At 43.5% G+C, this 12,420-nt stretch overlaps 1 pseudogene; it reads left to right on the forward strand.

The window, feature by feature from the left end:
• Nucleotides 1–801: 801 nt before the first annotated feature.
• LOC123819335 lies at nucleotides 802–2,194 on the forward strand (annotated as a pseudogene).
• Nucleotides 2,195–12,420: the final 10,226 nt, after the last annotated feature.

A 12,420-nucleotide genomic window follows, 5' to 3' on the forward strand; every position in this document is an offset into this window, starting at 1 on the left:
CCCTCCCTTCACTCTCTAAAAATAAATAAATAAAATCTTAAAAAAAAAGAAAACTTCCCCAATCTGGCAAAGGAAATAGATTTCCAGGAAGTCCAGGGAGCCCAGAGAGTCTCAAAGAAGTTGGACTTAAAGAGGAACACACCAAGGAACATTATCAATAAGTTACCCAAGATTGAAGATAAAGAGAGAATCTTAAAAGCAGCAAGAGGAAAGGGAGACAGTTACCTATAAAGGAGTGCCTATAAGACTATCAGCTGATTTCTCAAAAGAAACCTTACAGGCAAGAAGGGGCTGGAAAGAAGTATTTGAAATCATGTAAGGCAAGGACCTACATCCAAGATTACTCTATCTGACAAAGCTATCATTTAGAATGGAAGGGCAGAGAAAGTGTTTCCTAGGTAAAGTTAAAGGAGTGCATCATCACCAAGCCCCTACTATATGAAGTATTAAAGGGACTTATCTAAGAAATTGACGAAGATCAAAAAGTATGAACAGTAAAATGACAACAAACTCAAAACTACCAACAGCTGAACCTGAAAAAAAGAGAAAAACAATGAAAACAAAAACTATGCAAACAACTAGAACAAGAACAGAATAATAGAAATGGACATCACATGGAGGGTTTTCAGTGGGGAGGGGGAAAAGTACAGGGAATAAGAAGCATAACTGATAGGCATAAAATAGATGGGGAGAAGTTAAGAATGGTTTGGGAAACAGAGAATTCAAAGAACTTGCTTTTTCACAATGGGTTTGCTGACAGAACACAGGTGTTGAGAAAACCACCACTAAATCAAAGCCAGAATGGGAAAGGAAAAGACTCACATCAACACTGTGGTTATTGGACACGCAATAACCATTGCAGACACGCAAGTCTACCATTACTGGCCATATGATCTACAATGTGGTGGGATACACAAAGGAACCATTGAAAAATTTGAGAAGGAGGCTGCTGAGATGGGGAAGGGCTCCTTCAAGTATGCCTGTGTCTTGAATAAACTGAACACTGAACGTGAACGTGGTATCACCATTGATATCTCCCTGTGGAAATTTGAAACCAGTAAGTATTCAGTGACCATCATTGATGCCCCAGGGCACAGAGACTTTATCAAAAACATGATTACGGCAACATCTCAGGCTGACTGTGCTGTCTTGATTGTTGCTGCTGGTGTTGGTGAGTTTGAAGCAGGTATCTCCAAGAATGGGCAGGCCCGTGAGCATGCCCTTCTGGCTTACACACTGGGCGTGAAACAGTTGATTGTTGGTATTAACTAAATGGATTCCACTGAGCTGCCCTACAGCCAGAAGAGATACAAGGAAATTGTAAAAGAAGTCAGCACCTACATTAAGAAAATTGGCTACAATCCTGACACAGTAGCATTTGTACCAATTTCTAGTTGGAATGGTGACAACATACTGGAGCCAAGTGCTAACGTACCATGGTTCAAGGGATGGAAAGTCACCCATAAAGACGGCAGTGCCAGTGGAACTGCACTGCTTGAAGCTCTGGATTGCATCCTGCCATCAACTCATCCAACTGACAAGTACCTGAGTCTGCCTCTTCAGGATGTCTACAAAATTGGTGGCATTGGTACTGTCCCTCTGGGCCGAGTGGGGAGGCTGGTGTTCTCAAACTTGGCATGACTGGTCACCTTTGCTCCAGTCAATGTTACAACTGAAGTAAAGTCTGTTGAAATGCACCATGGAGCTTTGAGTGAAACTCTTCCTGGGGACAATGTGGGCTTCAATGTCAAAAACATGTCTGTCAAAGATGTTCATTGTGGCAATGTGGCTGGTGACAGCAAAAATGACCTGCCAATGGAAGCTACTCGTTTCACAGCTCAGGTGATTATCCTCAACCATCTAGGCCAAATCAGTGATGGATATGCACCTGTCCTGGATTGTCACACAGCTCATATTGCCTGCAAATTTTCTGAGCTGAAGAAGATTGATCATTGCTCTGGGAAAAAGCTGGAAGATGTCTCAAAGTTTTTGAAATCTGGTGAGGCTGCCATTGTGGATACAGTTCCTGGCAAGCCCATGTGCATTGAAAGCTTCTCTGACTATCCTCCTCTGGGCCACTTTGCTTTTCATGACATGAGAACAACAGCTGCTGTTGGTGTCATCAAAGCAGTGGACAAGAAGGCAGTTGGAGCAAGCAAAGTCACCAGTTTGCCCAGAAAGCTCGAAAGGCTAAATGAATATTATCCCCCAACACCTGCCATCCCAATCTTAATCAGTGGTGGAAGAATGGCCTCAGAACTGTTTGTCTCAATTGGCCACTTAAGTTTAATAGTGAAGTACTGGCTAATGATTACAATGCATCATAAAACCTTCAGAAGGAAAGGAGAATGTTTTGTGAACCATTTGTGTTTTTTTTGTGTGTGTGTGGCAGATTTTTAGTTATTAGTTTTTAGTTATTACTTTTTAATGGAAACAACTTGACCAAAATCTGTCACAAAATTTTGAGACCCATTAAAATGAAGTTTAATGAGGAAAAAACCCCCACATTTTATATGTACAATCCATGGACATGAACTAAGGGGGGGATGCTGGAGGGTTGGGGGTGCAGGGCAGAGGGGGGATAAAGGGGGAAAATTGGGAAAAGTGTAATAGCATAATCAATAAAATATACTTAAAAACAAAACAAAATAAATAAATTCAACAATTTTAGGATCTCAAAAAAAAAAAAGACAAAAAGCTCTACTAAATGGGATGATAAAGGGCCAAATGAAGTCTTTTGTCTAAATGAAAAATAACTAAGCTGTAAAGCAGGAAGCCTGATGTTCAGGGGTTGAAGCTTCCAGAGGCTGCAGCACAGAGCTAAGCACAGGGAGCTAGGCATCAAGATGCCCACTTGATGGGGCAGAACTGATGGGAAGTCTCTCACATGCAGGATCTTGCTTCCCAGAGCAGCTTCTCTGGCCTTTGCCCAGATGGTCTCTGCTCTCTCCCACCCTTCTGCTTTCCTCCTCACTGTGCCTGCCTGCCCAACAGGCAAAGGAGGAGTCATAACCTGTGGGCTGCAGTCCTAGTTCTGACCCCCACTAGCCCTGGAACCTGGGAAAATAGCTGAATCTCAACCTTCTTATCTTTCAAAAGGGGATAATCATAATACTACCCTATGGGGTAGTATTTGGAGGGCCAGGGCATCTTCCCCATTGGCCAAAATGGTGGCGGGTGGGAGGACTCTTACAATGAGAGTGTGAAAAGCTAACAAGATAAATAGATAAAGCCCCCAGAACATGGAAAGCTAGAAAGATGCATGGATAGGGTGTGAGCACACTGAAATGTAGTAAGATGATTGAACAGAAAAAAAAAGCCCTCCCCTCCCTACTATACAAGAACTGTGTGCTTGTAAAGGAAGATGAGATGGTCTTTGAGACAGGAGTCCACCATTCTCCTTGATTGTGTGGCATCTGAATAAAACCTCTTTCCTTTTGTAACAGCACCTGCCCTTATGAGTTTGGCTTTTATTGGGTCAGGCAGCTGAAACTTCATTTTGTTCAGTTACAATAACATAAGCCCTGCCTGCCTTCCAGGCATCCTTTGGAACCTCAGAGAACCAAGGAAAGCTGAGGGATAGTTACTGATGGAGACTCAGCTCAGGACTCCCTCTCTAAGGAGCCCTGCATGAGTACTTCCACCCAGACTTTAAAAGTGTACCTTGTTATCCATTAACTGAATGCTTTTAACACCAAAGATATCCTGTTCATGCTTGTAAAAGTATGGAGGTATGGAGAGCCGTACCAGACATTGGTCTGGTCAAGCTAGGATAAAGTATATAAAGCAAAATGGCACTAGTCATGTCAACCAAGATGGCTACCAGTCAGCCACAACACTCTGATTCAAGAAGGAAACTACCTGAGTCATGCTAGACACATCTGGCAAGGAGGCACACCCAAGATATCTGCACACAGACATGACTGCAGAGAGGACACACCTACTGATAGAGTGCGTGGGCTCTTGGCCATGAGCCATGGAATTTCCAAGCTCAATCGGGTGCCAAGAATTTGGGTATAACTGAGGTGGGCCTCAGACTGCTACCGAGACAACTGAGCTCCACACACCAAGGTGCTGCTCTATGCCATATAATCTGACTGCTATGCTGCTGGAGACTCTGCTCTGCTTGAACAAGGACTTTGTTTGCCCCACTGCCAACCTGGCTCTGGAGATTCTGCCTTGTAATATGTTAACAGCTCCTCTGCCTACTGTGCTGATAGTCTCATAGACTGAGACTCTGGGACTCGGGTTTATTATTCCCCAATTCTCTTGTGTGATGTTATTGCTGATTGCTTCTGATTGATTATTATTGTTACTAGGTTAGTATTACTGTTGTTAAATTAGTATGGCTTTGGATTGAATCTGATTAATAAAAGCTGAGTGATTCTGCATTAAAAAAGCTGAATAAATAGCATAGTCACCTGTTTTGACTCCATTATTTCTTGGTGCTGATGTCAACTGTAGGACTGGTGGGTGTATAAGAAGCTCAATACTTTTGGTTCTTAAGGTCTAGATCAGATGACCTGAGTGGTAATCAAAGGCTGGCTTATGGAAAAAACTATATCACAAAACATAGGCTTGCCATAAGAGGTTATTGGTTGGTGCTTAATGGATATTAATTGGTTAAGCAATTGATTGAAACGTCTTTTGTTCTCATTGTTTCCCTGCCTCTCCAACCAGACTGTGCACTCTTCGAAAGATAAAACTCTTCTTTCTTCCTCTGTCCTTCCATTTATGCTATCAAACATCTAATACCTGAGTATATACTATGTTGTAAACTCAGTTCTAGGACTTGGAGACACCAAACACAATCATGCCCTTAGAAGCCTGCATTCTGGTGGTGGAGGAGAGAGGAGGCAGTTAAAAGTTAAGGAAACAGCAAAAATAACTGCAGAATCTGAGAAGTGCAATGGGCACAAAAAAGAGACTGAGACAGGGAACCACTGGGGCAGGGGTCCACTTTAGGTAGAGTAAACAAGGCAGGTCTGTTTCTGGCCAGGGGACATAAAGTCAAGTGGAAGGATGAGGAAGATCTGGCTGGTGGCCTCTGTGGTGGAGCTGAGGAGGAGTGCTCCAGGGAGAAGGAACCATGTTTGCAATGGCCCCAGAGGTTTCAAAGTAAGAAAGGAGTGAACTCCCATAACTGGAGCAAAGCTTGAAGGGACTGGAGCAGGAGAGGACAGAGAGGAGGGAGGTAAAGTCTGAGAAGTTATCAGGAGCCAAATTGTATGGCAGGTCCTGTGAGTCAAGAAAGAGCTGTAGATTTTTTTTTTTTGAGGGTGACAAGAAGTTACGGAGAAGGTTTAAGCAGGAGAGCAATGTGATCTATTTTATATTTGAGACACTCTCTTGGGGATTGAAGAGGATGTTAAATACACAATGAGGATAGAATTTGTCAGCCACGATGTGGGACATTTAATAGTACAATGACCTCGAAGAAGGTGGTGGATACTTTTAAAGCCTAAAGAGACTTAGAAGACAGCCAAATGCAATGGACAGGACTTGTTTGCATCCTGATTTCAACAAACCAACTGTAAAAAGTCATTTGTGAGGCAACTGGGGAAATTTGAACATAGACTGACTATTAGATAATATTAAGGAACCATTGTTAATTTTGTGTGGTGTGTTAATGGTATTACAATTAGGTTAAAGGAAAAGAAGTCCTTATCTATTAAGATACATATTGAAATATCTACAGGTGAAATAAAATGATGTCTGATGTTTGCTTTTAAATATTTTAGAAAAAGAATTTGTGTCTGGGAGAATAGATGAAGTGAGTTTAGCAAAATGTTGGTAAGTTTTGAAGCTGGGTGATGGTACATGGGGTTCATTATACCAGCTTCTGAAATTTTCCACAATACAAAGTTAAAAAAATATTTTAAAGTTCTGTTCCCTGGCTTGCTGTGATACAGTATGTGGTGTCCACAGTGTGCAGCACCTGGGTACCAGGCCCCAACAGTGGGACTCTATCTCTGAGGGCCAAGGGGAAGGCACCTGAAAGATGGCATTTCTGGGGCATTCTGTGGGGTGAAGAGGAAGAATTGTAGGGAACCATCTGTGGTCACTCTGTTCACTGTCCTGGGCATGGGTCCAGTCTGCCCCAGCAAAGGGATTTGACCATCAACTGTAGACTCAGACAGACCTGGGACAATTCTCAAGTTGGCTTGTTGTTTTTTGTTAACTTGGGTAGAGCTTCTCAGTTTCTTATCTGTAAAATGGAACTTATTCTAAGACCTTTCCCACCAGGTTGTTACAGGTATTAAATAAAATAGTGCACGTAAAGCCCAACACTCAGTGCTAAGCAATGGTTACTATTCAGTTACACATGGCACAGACTGGGCTGAGGCACAGCATGAGTGGATTCTGGAAACTTCTCTTGGGGATTAGTCTCCAGTAACTAGAAAAACAAGGCCAAATACATGTACAAATGCATGTATTGAATTACACGAGCCATCACACATGTAAACATACCTCTGGCTTACATTTATCCACCTGTGCACATCTACACACCTCTCCACGGGGCCTCATCAAGGGACAGCTTGGGCAGGCATAGAGTATGACCTCTAGGAAAGGATGGAATGGTCATCCCCAGTAGACCCAGAGGGGATGTATAGGGGTTGGTGTTCAGAAGAGACTGGGCTGTGTGGCCCATGGAAAATCTGGGTACCTGGTGGTCTAAGTAGGAGAACACACTGGAATGAAGGTAGTGCTGTGGGATAAGCAAGGGGCTGAGAAGATGTTGTAGTAAGAAGGAGGAACAGCCTGGGGCCTGGGGACTCTGCAGGACATTGGAAAGGAAGAGCTTTCCTAGAAAGTCTTTAAATACCAGGGAGAACAAGAGGGAAGCTTTGCCAAACCTACAAGCAGCATGAAAACAATTGCATTTCCTTTGGGCCTGTTTATAGTCCTGGATCTGCTAACAGGTCACGGAAGGCTGATTGATCTTACAGGTCCCTTCCTGCCTGTCTCTATATGGCACTGGGTTCTCTGTGGTTGAGCTGGAGAAATGTAAGCTGTCACAGCTCCTGAAATTCTTCCTCTCTGTGTTCATTTTTGATCTGATAGCCAAGGGAGGAAAAGTTTGGATGAGGAGAGATAGGGCCTAGTGTACGTGTGAGAGGGTTAGTCCTCACCTACCCCAGTATCAGTTCTCACAACCAAAAATAATTGAAGTGTCCTATGCCAGAGAGTCAGGGAGTCATGGAGGTCTTGTGCCCTTAGGTCGGGGAGTGAGGAGAGAGATGGGGTGGGGACAGGAAGGGCTTCTGGACCTCGGATTTGGAGAGTGGAGCAGGTATACAGAGAGAAGTTTTGGGAGTTGGGGCACCCCAGCTCCCAGAAAGAAAGGGAAGGAGGCAGCACAGAAAGGACAAAGTGCCCCCTTCTTTTGCCTTCCCTTTCCTCTACTGTAGACACAGGGGAAACAGCTGCTAATGCAATTCTGCCTTCATTACTGGGAAGAAACTTTTAATCAAATCCTAAATTGAGTGGCAGGAGAGAGAAAAGAGACACATTCTGCCTTCACATGTTCTCTTTTAGAGAACAATTTGGTGAGTCACTAATCCTGTATTGCAATAACCCATTAAAACACCCAAGGGCTTCCACTCTTCAAATGTTAACATTTATAAATTCCAGAGCCCAGCACCAACTGCCAAGTGACTTCCTTTCCTGAGCAGGTCAGGTGGGAGGAGTGGCAGGAGGGGCCTTGTGCTAAGGCCATCACTGCCTCCTGCCTTTAGTTCTTCCCTGAGCCCTGAGGTCAGTGCTGGGAGTCTCAGGAATATCCCCCTTGTGGACACATGGGGACACCGTGTTGGGAAGGGGGCTCCTCTTGCTTCTGCTAATCCAGAGGAACTTGTCCCTTCTGCCCATCCTAGGAAAAGACAATTTCCTTTCTAACCCAGTCTCTCACTCTCACCCAAACATCACCCACCCTACCATGAAAAGAAGTCCTCTTGGTGAAGTATGATGGGCGAGTGTCCATGCTGGTGCACTGGGCTTCCTGAGGCCAACCATGGCTGGGAGCTGAAGCCCCTTTGACACATAAGAGATGGCTAGAAAGTTAAGGAGTCTGGCTTGGGAGCTGGGGATCAGGATGGGAAGGCAGATGAACTCTTATTCTGCTTGGTTCATGCCGGTCTCCCCCTCACTTCAGGGCATATCCTGAGAGCCTTTGTGGTGGTAGTGACCATAGAAAATTTTGGGGCCTAGCTCCCAAACAACACAGCTTTCCCTGAAACTTCTTTCTTATCTGAAAAAAAATTCAGGCATCTTTGGCATTTTGTTGCACAACAAATGCCTCTACAATGACATACAGGCTGTATGTGTTCACCAGAACTTTGAAGGACTTGTGAACCCTAGTTTGGAAAGCCAAGTGTTGAATTGTCTGTATGCCATTTTCACCATCTTGCCATGCTCACAGGCATGAGCACTTTTTATTTGGGGGTTCTTTATTAAGGATCTGGAATGGTTTTCTATGACTGCCATAACACATAACCATACACCGGGTAGCTGAAAACAACAGAAATGAATTCTCTCACTGAAATGGAGGCCAGAGGTTTGAAATCAAAGTGTCACCATGGCTGTGCTCCCTCTGAAGTCTCTAGAGGAGGATTCTTCCTTACCTCTTAACAGCTGTTGGTGACTCCAGATACTCCTTGGCTTCAGGTAGCATCACTCCAATCTATGCATCCATCTTTACATTACCTTTTCCATCAGTTCAAAAAAGGAATGAATCAGATTCCTTGTTATTGAGGGTTTAGAGGAAAACAGTCCCCATGCCTTGGAGTTGTTGAACATTAGATAGGTAGGAAGAAGGCAGTTCTAGGTTTTGGAGGTAAGGGGGACCCAGTGTTTCTGGGGCCAGCTTGTACCCAGGAGATGCCTGGTAGGTGAATAGAGTAAGCTGATAGGACAATTTAAGTTCCTTGGGCTCAGGCCTAGTGGGTCCACAAGGTTTTGCTGATCTCATCACCACTCTGAGGATCTGCTCTTTCCTGATAGTGTTCCCCACTCAGTGGTGGCATTAACTAGGGCCTAGACCAGTTCCCATGTGTCTTGGGTCCTTGATCTGAGCTTCAGGGGCAGCTTGGTTCATAAAGAACTTAGTTCTTGGCTTACAAGGTCTCTTTCCTTACATGAGCATCACATTGGTGGGGTCAGTCACCTTGGCTATAACCTGCTGCAGGGCATCTGTGGCTGAATGAAGTGGTGAAATCAGCCCCATTCCCCAGCATTCATCTTCCCTGTCATCCCAGGAAGGTGGATGGAGTCAACCTCCAGGTTTTCCTAAGACACTGGAAAGGAAACAAAGAGTGATATGCATTGTTCAGCACCTTCCTTTATTCATTTAACATTAAACCTGGGAGATTGTTCTATATCGCTGTAAAAAGAACTTTTCAGTTTTTTCATGTATGTGTAGTATTTGCTTGGTTGGAGGGAAATAATTTATTTAATTGGTTTCCTATTAAAAGGCATTAGAGCCCTGGCTGGTGTGGCTCAGTGGATTGAGCATCAGATTGCAAACTAAAGGGTCACCAGTTAGATTCTCTGTCAGGGCACATGCCTGGGTTGCAGGCCAGGTCTCCAGTAGGGGGCATTCAAGTGGCAACCACATATTGATGTTTCTCTCCCTCTATCCCTCCCTTCCACTCTCTAAAAATAAATAAATAAAATCTTTTTTAAAAGGCATTATATTTCCCCAAAGCTGTTGTTGTTACAAACAATAATGCACTGAAAACTCTTAAATGATGCCATTTTCCTCATGTGTAAACTCATCCATAGGATACATTTCTAAAAGTAGAATCTTATCAAAGGGTATGTGAACTTTAAACCTTCACACACAATACCTTCCATGGAGGTCATATGCATTCACTGCCTGTAAGTGTTGGATGATCATGCTTATTTGCCCACCTCCTCACCAATTTGGTGGGTGAAAAATAGTTGCAATTTTCTTATTATAAGTAAACTAAAGTATCTTTAATTCTCACTTCTGTAAAATGTCAGTTCATATCTCTTGCCTACTTTTCTACTGGATGTTGTCATTTTATTGATGATTTTGAGGTAGCTTTTATTTATTAAAGAGAAATTAACCCTTTGTGTATACGTGCCTAAAGCTGTTCCCAATGGATTAAGCCTGTTGTTTTTGTGTATTACTGTTCATGAATATCCAGTTTTTCTCTTTGAGAAAGTATTATACCCCCTACTCTGTTGATCAGGTGTAGCTGTGTGACTTGGCCAATTAAATGTTAGCAGAAACATATTTGTCACTTCTGGACTGAAGCTTAAATTACCAGTGCTTTGCACATTTTGTCCTCTATCACAGCAACTGGCACCAGCAGATAATGGCTGTGCCTTCAGCTGGGTAACCCAAAGTGAAGGTAGCAATAGTGGTGACAAAGAAGTGGAGGCCCTAGCCAATCTTCAAGACAATATATAGTGTGGGCAGGAAATACTTTATTTTTTTTATGCCACTAAGACTTTGGCTTTTTGTAGCTACAGTATAACTAGCTTATAATGACAGATAAAGGTGATTTCTGCCACAAAAAATATTTTAAAGTTTTGTTGAGGTTAAAATGATCAATTTATTATTATATAGCTTCTAGGTATGTATAAGAATTATTATTTAAAAAATTCTCTCATGATTTGTCAAAAGTACATGACTTCTCTCTTATTTTGAAATGTCATCAGGTACCATTACTCTGTTGTCATTTCATTGTAAAAGAAGCAGAGCTTGGAGTAGTGGCTGGTGCAGGGGAAGGGGCACTGTCACTAATGTTGGATTACATTTAGCTCTAAGAGATGTGCAGATACTTACACCAATCAGGAGACAGGAGTCCAGAGGTAGGCATCTCAGACTGATAGGGCAGTGTCAAGAGTGTCAGAGACTTGGGCTTCTTATGTGATTTGGATTTACCCTCTTTAATACATGGCTTTCTAAGTCTTCACGGTCCATGGATGCCTAATTATAGCCACCAAGTCTGAGTTCCAGGTAGGAATTAGGAGTAAGATAGTGGGCAAAAGAGCCTGTACCAATTCTTCAGCATATTTTAAAGAAACTGTCTTGGAAACCTCACCCAAAAACTTCTGCTTATATCTCAGTGCCCAGAACTTAGTCATAAGCCATGATTTGATTCAAACGGTTAAAGTGCATTGTGTTTTACTAAGTATACTTGCTAGGAAGTTTGGGATGTTGGTGTGACTGAATGATGCAGGCTACCACTTGATAGAGAAGTTCCCTGACAGCTGCAAGGCTTTGGGGGCAGGCCCTGCTCCTAAAAAGAGTTCTCGTGGTGGCAAATACCAATAGAAGGCACCACAGCCATTACTAATTCATCCTTGATTCTTTGCCAATCCCAACCTGTCTCCAACTTCTGGGACTTCCAAGATATGGCTGCACAAGTGTGTGGGAAAGGACCTCTGGGAGGAAGGCTGGCCTTCATTCTGGCAGAAGCCACTGGCATAGATTGGCTGTGGCTTCAAGTGCTCTGAGCCCATTTGCCTTTCTGTAAACTTAGGTAATAAGAAAACCTTCCCTTTTCTGGTTAAGATGGTGGCATAGGTAAATGCAGTACTCACATCTTCCCACAACCACATCAAAATTACAACTAAACTACAGAACAACCATCATTCAGAACAGCCTGAAATCTGGTTGAATGGAAGTCCTACAACTAGGGTTTTAAAGAAGAACCCACATTGAGACTGGTAACAGGGCAGAAATGTGGAATAGGTTGGTCCACAATCACATGTGGTAGTTAACAACTGAGAGGGATATCTTGCTGCAGAGATTTCCCTGAGGAGTGAGGGGTCCCAGCCCCACACCATGCCCCCCACCCCCAGCATTTCAGTACTAGGGAGAGAAGTCCCCATAACTTCTGGCTGTGAAAATCAGCAAGAATTGAGGTTGATTGAGATAGAGGGAATCTGGACTCCCAGGCAGTTCCTCTTAAAGGGCCTGTACATAGACTTTCTTAGACTCACCCCTCTGAATTCCAGCACTGAGGCAGCAGCTTGAGAGACATACAGAGAGGAACTGAATTGCCTGGCAACAGGGAAAAAAGTAAGGGGTGTAGCTTTCTCCCAGACAGAAGTGATGGCAGAAGCCATTTTTCCTTTGCTGAGACCTCATCCCACAGAGTAGGCAGGCAGGCACTGTATCTGAGTTTCCATCAACCTTGCTAACACTATTTGCACTTCCCTGGTGATTCCCTGAGGCCCCATCCCACCCAACTTTCAAGTCCACTCAAGCTATTTCCAGTGGATTTTCCATACACATGGCCTATCTTGGCTCATGCTTCAGACTTTCCTCAGCATGCCCTGTATCTCTTGCTAAGTGGCCTGAACCTTGGTTCAAGGCTTGGCCTCTCCTAGGCACCTCTAAGACCTGTACAAGTAGTAGCCATCTATAGATTGCTTTGTAGC

The sequence above is a fragment of the Phyllostomus hastatus genome, unplaced genomic scaffold (assembly GCF_019186645.2).
Source record: "Phyllostomus hastatus isolate PE091 unplaced genomic scaffold, TTU_PhHast_1.1 phas_contig_113, whole genome shotgun sequence".
NCBI lineage: Eukaryota > Metazoa > Chordata > Mammalia > Chiroptera > Phyllostomidae > Phyllostomus > Phyllostomus hastatus.